Source organism: Anser anser, assembly GCF_964211835.1.
Source record: "Anser anser genome assembly, chromosome: 1".
In the NCBI taxonomy this organism is placed as follows: Eukaryota; Metazoa; Chordata; class Aves; order Anseriformes; family Anatidae; genus Anser; species Anser anser.
Genome location: NC_139720.1, coordinates 125796453 through 125811533, shown reverse-complemented (window position 1 = coordinate 125811533; position 15081 = coordinate 125796453). Strand labels below are relative to the sequence as shown.

General features: G+C 39.7%; 1 long non-coding RNA gene across 1 annotated transcript; it reads left to right on the top strand.

Moving 5' to 3' along the window:
• The first annotated feature begins 794 nt into the window (after positions 1 to 794).
• Positions 795 to 13834, top strand: LOC310892798. Its single transcript, XR_014578461.1, has 3 exons — positions 795 to 882; positions 5815 to 5907; positions 11885 to 13834. It is a non-coding gene; the product is annotated as an uncharacterized lncRNA (long non-coding RNA).
• The last annotated feature ends 1247 nt before the right edge of the window (positions 13835 to 15081 follow it).

The window sequence follows — 15081 nt, the reverse complement described above, 5'->3', positions numbered from 1 at the left end:
TTAAAAACACCCCCCTTGCTCCAACGTTGTCAAGTAAAAGAATATTCCAAGAATAGTACTGCTTTTATTTTCTAGTCATCTCTTGCTTTATTTTTTTCCCATTCCATTATTCTTTTGTAGGAAACAAGACAAATTGGTAAGTGAAAAAAAGATTTTTTTTTCCTTAAGAGGTGTCAGATTGCTATATTGGTCGGTACACAGCAGGGTTCTCTGCTAGAATTTATGAAATCTTGGAGATATTTCATAATTCTTCCATATTTAGAAGAACGGCAGTGCTGGGGAGATTAGTTCCCCCTCATTATACTTTTTCTACCTCACACGATCTATGTTTCCACCTACTTAATTGCAGTGCCACCTCCCTGAGATGCTGGCACTTACATACAGGTGTACATTCAGTGGTAGAATGTGACCCATGAAAGCCCCTTTCATTCCCTTTCTGATGTCACATAATTTGTACCAAAAAATCTCTTTCTCTACAAAGGACTGAGCCAGGCCCATGAGGCACTCCACTCGGCTGGTAGAGCAGCACGGCAGAACCTGACCTAACCTGACCTACCCTGTCCTCCTACTGTGTTCCCCTGACCCTCTGCTCCCCACAGCACCAGTGCTTCCAAAGAAAAACTCCACTGAGGCTGGGCATCCAGACCTTCGTTCCTGCGCTGAGCACCCACTGCACCTGTGTTAGTTGCAGAGTGCATATGAAATAGTCCCTTGGTTCCCAGATGCTTGGTACTTTGTTAATCAGAGTTAACTTAATCAGCTGTGTTTGCTCTCCTATTCTTAGGTGACTAGATCTAGCCGCAGGCATAGCAGCACTTCTAAGAACCAGATCCTCAAAGGCATAAAGTATGAATGCAACTAAGGAGAGCTGAGTCCTAAAAGGTATGGAGAAGGGATGCTCTATTATTATATTTAACTTCAAAGATGTAGCTAGATAGTGAAACTGAGGCCAATGGATGTGGTTCATCTCACCCAGCTTCCAGAGGGAGATTCAAACAGATGCATGTGGTTGTCTATATGTGAGTGAGGTGCCTTGTCTTCCACAATGGATGCTGGAGAACTAGGACCTCATTTGGCTACCTAAACATAGGCCTTGAGAGCTGTTCCAGGCTCTCTAGGATGCTGAAGACCTCTGCGTGAGGCTGACACATGTGACAGAGGCCCTAGGGAGACACATGTCCTTTAGCACCTTGAGGCCAGGCAGCATATGCTACGGTAGCTCTAATACTTGTTTTGGGACAGCTGCATCCATGCTCCACTGACTAGATCTGCATGGACTGTACAGAGCACCACAGCCACCTATAAAGTCCTACATATTGGTGCCTAAAATGAGGTGCCCTAGCCTGGGGTGAAACCCACACTAAATATCTACTTGTAGGCAGAGACAGCCAGATGAAACTCATCTAGCGATGCCAACAAGGAGAAAAAGAATTAAAGGAAGAAAAACATAGTTGGCTCTTTTACCCCTGGCTCCACTGAAGGCTAAATTCAGAGGTGAGAGTCCCTCTTGTGATGCATGGATCTGCCCGGAAAAGAGCAGTGTCCCAGAAACCATTTCAGGAGTGACCAAAGGGAATGGGATTGAATCTGACAGTGACATTTGAACCAAATGCTTATTTCTAATTTGTGTGAGGTCCAATAAAAGGAGGAATAAAGCAGCTAGCAGCAATTAAGGTAGGTAATATGGAGATAAAAGGAGCTTGTGAAGAAAACAGAAATATTTTTATACCTTTAACGTATATTGCATTTATGAAACTTGTGAGTTATCAATGGATTGTAAGGTTCTCCCCAGAAACAACAAGGAAATAGCTGTTCTTCATGTAAGACATTAACAGTCTCTGACTCTTACATCTGAACAACTTTTCATAGGTAAAATCACTTTAGCTGGCACGATTATCACTGTTCACTGCTGTATTCAGCATGCTGCTGAATGTGATAATGAGTGATGTCTTTTTTCCATCACTTCAATGCAGGTATGCAATTTATTCCGCCAGTAAACACTATTATAATGTAAAATTTATAATACAATATCTCTCAATGCCAGTCAGAGTGATGGTTTGAAGGAACTCGAATGTGTCTGTTATGTATCAGAGCAAACAAACCCTACATTAACAACAAAGTTGCTTACTTGGCAAAATGGTGCAGCTGGCTTGCTTTGCTTGCTGATATGCATATATTGACAGCAACACTGCCTACTGTATATCTTCACGGCCCCATATTCTCTCAGTCTTTCTATACAGTCCTCACAGTATTATAGGTACCAAAGGAAATGAGCAATGCAATGTCATGTATTAGGCTTTTGGAGCATTAGGTTTACCTTGTAACATCTGCACAGCTCAAACCCAAGGTCAAGCACAGCTAATGATCCTCGGTGTCATTAGCCAGACACACTCTCATATTACTCTTGCACATTTAAGTTGAAAATACAAATAAATACTTTCTGGTGTGTGTATGTGAGGGGGTAGTGTTCTTTCTTTCAAGAGCTTTTAGATGATATTCCAAATAATTTCTAATCATTTAAAAGCCTTTTAAAGAACAGGCTCTTCTTCCAATAATTGACAGGCAAGACAATACCAGAGGGGGAGGCAAGGTGGAGAGGGGCGGAGGTGTAGATTGCTCTATATAAAAGCCTCTAAATTATGTTGTCAAAATTATAGCAACATTTTTTTTTCCCCTCAAAAGCCTTAAAAGATCACACTCCTCCAGTCCCAGACTCCTGGCTTTTGTTTGTTTTGTGCATCCAGCCTAAAACTTCATGTCATGATATCTTGTGTAATTGGCAGCACTTGTTGAATTCAGAATCAGCCTAGGACCAGGGACCCAGAAATGTGACTGAAAACACTGTCTCCATTTTTTACACAGAACTATGAGAATGAAAATATGTGGCTGCTGCTGATGGGTACCTGTGGTGTGTAGGATAGATCCTGTGCTTTTCTCTTGTTTATTTCCCATTCTTTGTCAGATTTTCTTGCAAAAAAGAAATAAACTATCTGGAGATTGCACAGTTCACAGGTGTGATTAAACACTTCCGCCAGTGGGGAAGCCTCTGACCACAGGATCTTTGATTGGGAATAGTGTCCAGTGAGACAGATGTTCAGTAACTTGCTAAATATACTGTAAAACTGATCAAGATTTGCTGGATTGCTCTCTTATGTCCATAATGAAGTTGCTTCCAAAGCAGGAGTCTCAATGACTTTTCATTTGAATTCAGACAGTTTCTTTATCATCGGCTTCTCAGTATCTCTTCCACGCTAGAAAAGTTCCTGAGGAACTATTTCTTTCTTTCTCTGTTAAGACTGAACATCCTGATGCCATGTTAGATGGCATCGACTGTTGCAGTAAACCTGTGAAATGACTAATGTAGCAGCTGTACTCCTGTTCATTCCACAGCTAAATAATGTAGTAGAAATAGAAGTTAGAAAATTTAATTAATTTGCTACTTGAAATCTTTTCATGTATTATTTTCCAAAATTTTCTCCACAACATACCAAGCTTCAAATTATTTCTTGCTGCAGTCATCATGTCCCATAAGGTCTATATAGCTCAAGCATTTCAGAATGGAAGATATGTTTTGAACATGACATGAAATGCTTGCTGTCCCATGTGCTGCATCGTTTATTATCACTCTCCCTTCATAAGATGGCTGTTAGACAATAAAGCTTCTACAAAATCTGTCTGCCCAGCCATCTGTCCTTCTCTACATCCCAAACACAGAACAAAGCTCAATAGCCTGTGCAATTTTCAGCTTTGGTTCATGGTGAGTGTCTTATTAAAGTGGGAAAACAAGCAGCCCTTCAGAAAAGGCTGGGAAAACAAGCAAATCCCTTCCACAAACAGGAGGGAGAGAGTGAGATGCTGTTTCAGCTTTTGGTGTTCAACTCTCTGCAACAGACATTGCATCTAGTAGTGCTTTATGGCATCTGTCTGCTGGAAAGGCAAATTAAAAATGGAAAGGTAAAAGCATGCTGTTGTCATCTGATAACATTTCAATAAAACCACAATATTTTCAATATTTTTAAGAAACCTTTCTAAGAGTAAACTATGTGCTTTTGAAAAACATACTACACGTGATCTGCATGAGCTGCAAGTCTTGATATTGTTGACAGGTAGATGAATAGACTGCAGTCACTCCTAGCTGCAAGACAAGGAAGAATTTGGTCTGGAAACCTGCTGAAGAGAGGGACTGTTTGTCACTCTTTGGAGCAATATGAACCATCCCCTCCCATCTGTGTTTGAGCTAAGCAAGCTACATGCTGGAATGTAGTCTAGCAAGCATATATAGGAAGGTGGCAGTAATTCCTACCATGCTGGGCATGCTGTCAGTCTGACTCCAGCTGCTGCAATGGAATTTGGCTAGGTACTGCCAGGTGTGGGGAGTCTTGGTAAATTACCTCCCCTCATTACATCTCAGCTTCCCCATTGGTGATCTGGAGATGACAGTAAAGGATCTATCATTTGCAAAGTGCTCTGTGATCTTTAGGAAGGGGATCTCATTTCAAGTTGGGCTTCTAAATCAGCACAGAAATTGTACTGCAAATTAGAAAGGAGATTCTTTTGAGAACTGAAACTGAGTGGAGGAACTAAAAGCAGAAGTACTTTGTCTTCCCACAAGTCAAAGTCAGAAACCAGGCTCTGCTGTTTGTCCTTTCTCTAAGTTTTACTACCAACTAATGATAATTAAAAGGCTTCACTTTAATCCACCAGGATTTACATCAGCATCTAAGTTAGCAGACCACTGTGTTAGTGAAGTTTTGCTGTTGACAGAGAAAGGACCAGAGTACTTGGTGGCTATGCTAGTAACATCTACCTGAGTATTAATGTGCTGTGGCTCTCTTTGATCATGGTAGTTTTCCTTACTCTCACCCAACCTCTTCCCAAAGTGTCCTGCAGCCTTCTTTAGTAACCAGGTCCATGCTGGAGTCAGAGACAATGAGGTAATAAAACAACAGTAATTATATTGCTGAATATATGAATTTTCCTAATTTCTCTCCTCTCTTTTTCTGATTTGAATTTTGTATGTGTGACATTTTGTATAAGAAAGGTTTTTATCATTTCAAGGGAATTAAGGAAAAAATAAAGAATTAGAATTACTGGGAGATCCTACAGGAGAATATTACAAAAATGCTAAGACACATCAGGTGTCACATCACATCACCTTTCACATAAGGTGAAAAGCCACCTGGGAGAAATCAATGTCCTTTGGCAAGGATACAGTCAAAAGAAAGTAGCATGCCAAAAGCTAGGAGTTGATTAGCTTGGAAACATAAATTAGACAATGTATTTCAAAATGTATTTGATCTAAAGACCAGAGCACTTCTCCTGTGAAGGCAGGCTGAGGGAGTTGGGGTTGTTCAGCCTGGAGAAGAGAAGGCTCCAGGGAGACCTTATAGCAGCCTTCCAGTACCTAAAGGACACCTACAGGGCAGCTGAGGTGGGACTCTTTTTCAGGGATTGTAGTGATAGGACAATGGCTTTAAACAAACAGAGAGTAGATTTAGATTAGATATTGGGAAGAAATTACTCAGAGGGTGGTGAGGCACTGGCACTGGCTGCCCAGAGAAGCTGTGGATGCCCCATCCCTGGAGGTGCTCAAGGCCAGGCTGGATGGGGCTTTGGGCAGCCTGGTCTGGTGGGAGGTGTCCCTGCCCATGGCAGGGGAGTTGGAACTGGGCAGACTTTAAGGTCCCTTCCAACCCAACCCATTCTGTGATTCTCCCCTCCCCTTAGGTACACCTGTGCACACACACACACGCATGTACACACTTGTACATTTTCTGGGACTACAGAGGATGATTTTTATCTACTCTTTTTGAGAACTGTGCCTCAGATTTCTTCTATGCTGACCCAGAACTCGTAAGACCACGCTGTGTGCACAGAGATGCTGTCTACAGGCCCCTGTCCATAAAGGTAAATAAATCCCATTATTTTGGTCAAGGCTATCGATTCTTTTCTAGCTTCTTTCAACAATGATCCTAATCTAATGGTCACATGCTAATTTGCTGCTGTCAAATCCAGCAATTTTTAAAGGGCATGTAATAGGCTGTGATTCGTTGTTGCTGCCGTCTCATCTACCTGCTCTATTTTATGCACACAGTGACAGAAGGTACTGAGAAGTTTAATGGAATTTAACCACGTATATTGGTTTTGTTTATAATTACTAATATACATAGCATTTCACAGATAAATAGTGCCATGCCATGTGAAATTATTGCCTGGTATGTGACTAAGAAATCAGTCTTGAATAGTAGTGAATTTCTGGCCAATTCTAAGAGCTCCTTCTTCATGAGTGGCAGAGTTGATCTTGATATACCTGACACACTGGATGCAGACATCATTTGTCTTCCCCTTATTCTATCCCCCTTCCCCCCCAAAGCCAAAGCAGTCCTTAGTTGCCACTTAGAAGCAGAATTAATATCACATTGTGACTGATCCAGGAATCAGAACCAGAACTTTTAAGCCTGTTTATGTCTACTTAAGTGCCAAGATAACAAAACATATTTTTCCTAAAATGCAGAAAAAATATTTTCTTATGCTCAGATGTCTCAAGAATCACCCTGCTATCTGTAAAATAGTTTGTCATAAATCTATGTAGATTGGTAACTCTCAATCCATCAGGTGGTTCCCTGCTCCCAGCAAAGTGTCATGAGTATCTGCAAATAATGAGTTATGATGGAGAAAGGAGTTTCTTTATTATGAGAGTGCCTCTAACATGGTGCTATAATCATATGTGCAGGGTTACCAAATAATTTGCCTTTGCAGTAACTCTTATGACAGTAAGTGCCAAAGGAGTAATAATTTGTCTGCTACCTATGGTAAACTGTTGTCAAACAGATAACCTGTCTGCATATTCAGAACCAGCATCTCCTGCTGTTCAACTCTATGGACAATGGGGTTTTAATCACTGAGGCACTTACAATAGAATATAGGTTCAGACTGTGCATAGAGGTGCTCTAGTACTGGTAGAAAGGCAGTAACTGCTCTCTGAATAGCACTTACACTGTGTTAGCTATTGGAGGCAAGTGGTTTCTTTTTCTTTGCAAGAACATCACTTTCCTGTGCCATAAATCTTGTTCGTGATTTATACTTTGGTGCTTCATTTCTTTTTTTCCCTTTTTTATTTTTTGTTTTCAATGTATTTCTTAAATAAACCAATTGCAAGTTATTTTCTTGTCACTGGAGATGGAGAAATGTGAGTTAACTCTCACCCATTAGCTCTGAAATAAATAAGGTCTTCCATCAGAAGTAATAAAGTGAGTCAAACTCAATGCCACATTAAATCACTTGAAAGCTTTTGAAACGATTAACCAGCAGGGTGAGCTGTTTCTTTAGTAAGAATCACCTGCTGGTCAAGATGAGAAGAGGACTTCTACCTTTCTCTTCCTTAGACAAGGAATTTATGTGCAAAATAAATCTAAATAAATACTACATACGACACGATTACCTATGATTTGGTAAGATTATAAGCACCTTGAGACTCCACCATAAAAAATCACTGCTTGTTGCCCAATAAAAGGCTTTTGTTAAAACTGTAACCTCATGCTATTTACTGAGTAGGAGGCAAACAGAGAATTCCAGTAGTTAATTACTCCACTTGCCTGCTTTATGCCCCCTTTGCTCATTGTCTGGCTGGCAGCTCATTTGACCTCATTTGGGAAGAGCTGGAGCACAAACTTGGCTTGATGCAATGGAGCTTGTAATTAGACACCTCTTCCCAGAGCCAGGTGTCTCTGCAACAGTACCAGTAAAGCAAGACTCATGTATAAATGCTGTGGAAAGCTGGGCTGGAGAAAACATCTTTGCCAGACTCTCCTTCAGCTGCATTGATAGTGGAGAGAATTCAGCCTTGCTTTACAGTTTCAGCTCTTAAGATCCCCTGAATCAGGTGGATTTACTATGCATTAGCACCATTGATGACTGAGTAGGCATAGTGTATCTTGAGAAAGCTTGGTGGTTGAGAGTCATGCAGTCCAGTTTCCAGAAAGTCCAGTCCACTTCCTTAACCACCACATGTATCATACACCTAGATGTGGATTTTAGATAGAGGACATTGGCCTTTCCCACCTGTATTTGTCATTCATTATTAATATGATGGTCTTTCTCATACATGCAATTGATACCCTCTCACTCCAGACATGGTTGCACTCCTTGCATCTGTGAAACACCTACTAAAGTTTTCATTTGTTGAAGAGCTTCACAAGAAGCACAAAGCATATTTTTGGCTGAACTGAAAGTAGGAGGGTCTCCAGGAGTGGTTAAGATATGGAAGATGTGGATAGATCCTTCTCTGGTGTCCTGCTCCCCCATTATGGGCAGTTAGCTTGGGACTGCAAGGAGCCTGATCACCAGCACAACCTTGTGTCTGGTTATCTGGAAGGACTCTGCCATGGGAGCTGCACTGGAACTGCTTGTGAAGCCCATTTTATTCAAGAGCCAACATTTAGCCCCTTCTAACTTATATCTACAAAAACAGTGTGGTTCAGTAATCCTTGTTTTCATCACTGAGTCATGGTAAGTTGATATCCATAGCACTGTAATCCACAGAACACATGGACATCAAAACTGTATCTTGATTTCTTTAAACTTTTATTTTATTTTATTTTATTTTATTTTATTTTATTTTATTTTATTTTATTTTATTCAGAAAGCTATGCTTTTAATTCACTTAATACTTCTAAACTAACTTTGGAACTAACTTCTGGGTGTCAGATGCAGCTAGACAAATATTCTTCAAATACTCTAGTGAATGAATATTGCTGTGGTTCATTTAATTCAACAGGTAATTTTTTACTTTGCAGTTTTCGGTCATCTCTGTGGCTCGTAAAATGAGGCTTAATGGGTAAATAAACTGCTGGATGAAAACCGTATTCATCAAGGGTCAGGTTCTTTGGCCATTGTTCATATCAAATAGGAACTTTGCTACATAAGACACTAAATTCCCCAGATTTAGCTGTGCATTGGAATTTCATCCAGTCTGGTGGCATTTACTCTGTGGCACATGAACTTTCCTAGTGTTCACTTACATCTATCTATATTTGCTGGGTATGTCCTGGCTACATTTTTAAATAAGGGTCACAGCCAAGGCCTCTTCCATCCATTTATAGTCCTGTATGAGAGAAATTAAACACTATGTAAGCCTTGGCAACTAACGTTTCCAGAACATTCTGGCATAACCAGTATTTTACCTTTTGGAGGTGAAGGACTACCAAATGATGAACATTATTAATCAAATTTTCATGCTTCATTGAAAAAAATTTCAGAAGGGGAATATGTTCAAATATTTTTTTCTGTGATACAGTTTCAAAGATTTGTTAAATTCATTCAAAAATTCATTCAAAAATATTAACCTAAATAGCAATTAATTTCTGAATTCTTTATTTTTTACCATTTCAGAAGATGAATTTCTAGGTTCTAAGCAATGATTTCATGTTTATATCTGCATTTTCTTTATGACAGTTTTATAAAGGATTTTGTTTTTACACATTAATTGTTTGGTGTTTTTTTTAAAGCAGTTTGTATGATACAGTTTCATCTCAGATGATCAACATTATAATTATCACCTAAAGTTTAGCCTCAGCAGCAGTACCAATATAGAACATTACATTCTGAATGCTCACTTTAAATTATAACCATTTTGACAGCTGTGCAGCTTCGCATTATCTGAGGAAGGTAAATGTATAGGGTATTCAAATGTGAGTGTTGATGTTTTTTCAGCCCAGTCACTTAGAAACTAAGCTTCTTCTCAAGCATGAACTGAACTGTTTTGCTGTATGTTCTATATTATATACCTTTGCTCCATTGTATAGCACTGTCTGTATTTCTAGAAAGCTAACACATAAATGGGCACTTCCTACTGCTCTCAGGTACTATAGCAGTTCAGGATTTACTTTGTGTTATGGCAGTGAAACCTCTGTAGGAACTATGACTTCTGAGGAGAGCAAATGAAAGGAACAGCACTTTTCATGATTCATACAATGATCATATTATTGTGCTAGCTGAGATCAAATTGCTATTGCTTTTGAATATACTGGGATGTATTGCACCTTCCCAGTTAAAAAAAAATCACGTCAGAGGTGTTTAGCATAGTTGTAGAGAGAATTCTGGCTCTCTAGGTGAAACAGCTGATATACCAAAGCAGGTAATATTATTAACTGTTTTATCTTTGACAGACACTTCATAAGTCTGGGCTGATCAAACCTAGTCTGGTTTGTTGGCTAGGAATCTTTTCACCTCCAAAGGAATTTACAGTACTGAAGCCAATACTTTGAGAGATGCCTCTGCCCAGTTTGCTCCTTTGAGGCTAGTCAGGTGGCTGAGAGGAAAAGTATATGCCTTCCAGGCTTGGCAGACAGGTGAGAGAGGCTATTTCTTGTCCAAGTGTACCTGTCAAGAAGTGACCCATAACCTTGGCTTTAGGAAGCATTGAGTGAATACCGCCAGGTTTATTTTAGCGGGTAGGCATATGGCTATGCTTCAATTATTTAAAGCTGCTGCTTGCTGGGACCCTTGGAGACTTTTCAGTGGACTAACACTAGGCTATGACTGTGTCTGTCCATCTCTGTAGATCTTCTCTGACTGTTTTTGGTTCCTTATTTCATTGCCTTTTAGTTCCTTTTTTTGTTGTCTGCTAAAATGAAGGGACTTGGTAGAGTGGTATAAAATTGGAAGCTTGAACTTTATTTTCCTTCTACAAAGAGGGAATTTTCTGTTTTCTTCACCAGGGAAGCCAATGTTTACAGTTGACTAGTGGAAAAGGTCAGTTCTAATCAAAGATGTGAGGCATTAATATATGGAAGGACTAGATTGTGGAAGAGGATGAAGGATGGGAAAAAAGAAAATTGTGCCAACAGAAATTGTTTCAATCGCTTCATGTGCCCTAAAGAGTCCTGCATAAGCTTAAATATGGGAGGGCAGGAAGAGAGCAGGGAGAAAGATTTATGGACTTAGTGCTCAGGCTCCACAACACCTAATACCAAATACTGAGTTCATGTTTCAAGTGTTCATTCTACATGTATGAGGGTGGGAAACTTCAACACTTGATAAACTTCAGGGACATGCAGTAATAAAGTCTCAATTCTCCTTGTGTCTGAAACAATTGATTCAGCCTTCTGAATCCATCCTGGCCAATAGAAACACCGGATTTTTGGAGGTTGAATCACCTACTGTTTTATGCAACACTACTGTTTGCCACTGGAGTCTTTCCACTGTATTAAATTCAGTGTATTTGTCTCTTTGTATCACTACAATTGGTGAAATACAGTGCCTGGACTGGTGAGCTGTGAGCCTGATTTTCTGCTCCATTTTGCTGCTTTTTGTTATTTTCTCCTCTACTGACTACAGCAACACAAAGATTCAGCAGCTTCAGTCCAATGGACAAATTTTGCTTTTGAGAACATATTTGTATTTTGATAAAAGCAGAGGTATTTGGATGAAGGCAAGTGTCACTGACAAGACATGGTCCAGTAAGTTGTATCTCTGACATAGCAGTAGGAAGGAAGCAGTAATAACAACTTAGTTTTTTGGCTGTTGTTACCAAGTCAGTGCTGCTTGATCTGTTGCAACAGTGTTCATCTCTAGACACAGGCCTGAGGTGAGATGAATCAGGAGGGCTAGTGAGCACCCTTGATGGAGCTAAAAGTTGTCTAAACAAAATTTTATTGGAGACAGATGAATGCCTTAACAACTTGCTGGTCTCTGTGCTCTTCATAAAACACAGCTTGGCTGATGCATAATTGTATCCCCAGAAGTCTGTTTTCTCAAGTCTTAAAGGAAATAGTTGTCTTTTAATTTGTTAGTTATAGAATAGTCATTTTCTAAAGGCAATAAAACATTGTTTAAATAGAGTACCTCATTGATGCAAAAAGTGAACTATTTTTTTTTTTTACAGCATTGCCTGTCTGATGGAAACCTCCAGAATGAATGGGCTTCTGTTCCTTGCTGCAAGCTGTTGCTATCATGTACAGGAGCTATTGCTCTACCAGAAATCACGCCTAAGCCTATTATTCCAAGGAGACAATTTTGTTATAAAGAAGTGATTTGTTATTTTAAAGCCTCGAAAAACAAACACATAAAAAAGTGTTCATTTGGAGACATGGCAATAATTCTGGGTAGGAAGCTATGATGCTAGTTTACTTCATTTTGCTTTAGAGAAGGGTCCAGAATTTGGTGTGAACAACAAATCTATACAAAGGCATTTGTCAAGCTCAGCTAGTATCAGTGTGATGTCCTTGAGAGTAAACTGCTTCACCTCTAAACCTGCTCTGATTTGGAAGGAGAAGCTGCTGGTTTAAATCTAAAACATTGAGAAAGACAATGTGCAAACAAATAGCATTAGCTTTTAATGAAAATTCAGGAATATGCTGAAACAGGATGGAAGCACATACATAGTATTTTGACTTTGTCATTCAAAGGTGGGTTTTCCTGTATTGATGTGCTCCAAGATTTCAGTGCTTTTTCAGCATCTTATTGAAAATTTCAGACACTGTAAGGTACGTGGTCAATAGATGGCAGCAAGTCATTTAACCTGACTATTATCTCTTTTGGACAATGGTCTGAGCATAATCAATCATTACCTTCTCTTTTTAAGAAAATCCCCCTTTCTTCTCCACAGTCTTAAAAGATGAAAATATATATATAAACCAATGACAATTATTCATGTACATTATCAAACAAATACACAGTTACAGATATTTCGTGATTTTTTTTTTTTTTAAATATTATTACTGGGCAGTTTCACCTTCAATTTTATTAAACCCAACAGATATAAACCCCTTTCAATGTAATCCAGAGTGATAAGAATTAGTGATTTCCCCAGGAAATGCGTTATCAAGGCACAGCTGAGGAGCTGGTGCCAGAGGAAACTCCTCCTACAACATATGCAGTTACCCCCATAATTACCTTATGTCTCCTCATGACAGTGAGTGAAACTGGCAGGAGCAGAAAGTTGGTGACATGAATTTACCAAATGAAGAAAAGAGCAATTGTTCTTTGAAGTACATGAACTGATAATAAAGTTACTCAGAGAAATATTCCTGCCAGAACTGTAGTAAGAACTCATGTTATTACCCAAACCAACTGCACTTCCCAAAAGGAATTTTCATCTATTAGCTCTGTGTAGGAATTTCTACACCAGGGCTCTCTGCAGTCCTCGTCCTGGCTCTGACACTAGTGTCTAGTGCAGCCTTGAACACGGTTGGCAAGATCTCTTGATGAAGTCTGTAGAACCTGTAAAGCAAATCGGTACGTAACACACCACCCAGTCTTTCTCCTCTTTCTCCTCTCTTTATTTCTCCCTAATATTCCAATATGACTGTCTCAGAGCAAGAAATTCCTGTGAAGGAGGAGGAGAAAAGGTGTGTTGGTTCTGCTATTAATCTCTTCCAAAGCTAATTGTGATTACAGTGGAAAATAATTATCTCCTCAGTGATGCTGCAACATCAAGCAACTTGGGAATCACTGCCAAACCTTGAAATGTTCTAGGACTACCTCTTTGCTGAGTGGTTAATGTTGTTCTCTTGTATCAGTTGATACATGCTTGATAATTATGCTAGCAGTATTGACACCTTTGAGTGGTCTTGTAGAAAATTAAGATTCATTTGAGAAAGGTTAGGTAATGTCACATTCTAAAACAAAAGCTGTGATGATAAAACCTTGAGTTTCATGGTTTACTTAATAAATTTGTTTAAGAGAAGTCCAAGAAGTAATTGTGTTTTACAACCTCATTTTATTATACACATGCATCTTGCTTTATAGGTATTTTATGGATTCAATACTTTAAGGACTAATAAAGCCAAGTAATGTAAAGAGCATTTGAAAACAGAACCAGCGTTTCCTTGCATACCTAAAGCAGCAGCTTTTCATCTGGAGATCTCAAGGCTTATTTTCAAACTTTAATTAAAATAAGACCCTTGTGAGAAGAATAATTATTAATATGCTCATATTATCAATGTGTAAATGTGGTGATCAGTGGCATGAAGTCTGTTTGGAGGCCAGTAACTAGTGATGCACCCAAGGGGTCAATACTGGGTGCAGTCCTGTTGAATATCTTCATTAATGATCTGAATGATGGTGCAGAGTGCACCCTCGGCAACTGTGCTGATGACACAAAACTGAGGGGAATGGTGGATACACCAGAGGGTTGTTGTGTTGGTGTGCTCCCCCTACCCCAACCTGGCTTTTCACCCAAAACTCTGCTCAAATGGTAACCACCAGCGGGGTGGTGCTCAAGTGATAACCACCAGTAGCAGCAGTGATAGATGTGTCTGGTCGTGATGGCAGCAGCTGGTTTCATGTGGATTTTGGGGGAGACAGATAACACGCAATAGTCAAGGAGCTAGTTGAGCAATGTGCTCACCTGACCACAGTGCTGGTCAATGTCCAACTCAAGTCAGATTTGGAAGAAACTAGCATCTGCAGTCAGTATGCAAATATGACCACGAGTCAATCATATTACCTCATAAACAGTGAGCAACCCAAAGCCCACTGAGCTCTTGTACGATAGTAGGCTACATGATAGGATCTCCCCTTGGGCAGGGGCATCTCTCAAGGTTACGTCTGCTGCAGAGATCCCTCACGTCTTGCTGCCAAGAGATTCTGTGCCACTACTGATCCTTGATAAGTGATTAATAGCTGATTAAACTGTGTAAGCTTCACTAAAATTTTGTCTTTGTGCACATATAATCCTGTAGACATAAACTGTTGACCAAGTCTGGAACTAGGATTGGATCCAGCTGCACCTAGGCTCCTTATCTCCTCAGTTCAAGGAGTTTAGAAAGTGCGGTGTCCATCCTGAACCTCATGACTTAAGGGGAACATCTTCTTAACCTTTAGACATAAAAATTTGACCAAGTCTGGGATTGACTTTGCATCCAGCTGCACCTAGAATCCTCAGAGGAAGCATTTAGAAAGCAAGGGGATCCACTCTGAATCTCATGAATCAATGGGTCTCCTGGACAAGTGTATTTAACCCTATCTTCTGTCCTATAAATAACCAAGCATACCTAGCCATTGAATCTTTGTTAAGTGCAGTCTTATTTATAATCAAACTTTGCTAAATCACTGTGTTATCTCAATAAACATATTGAT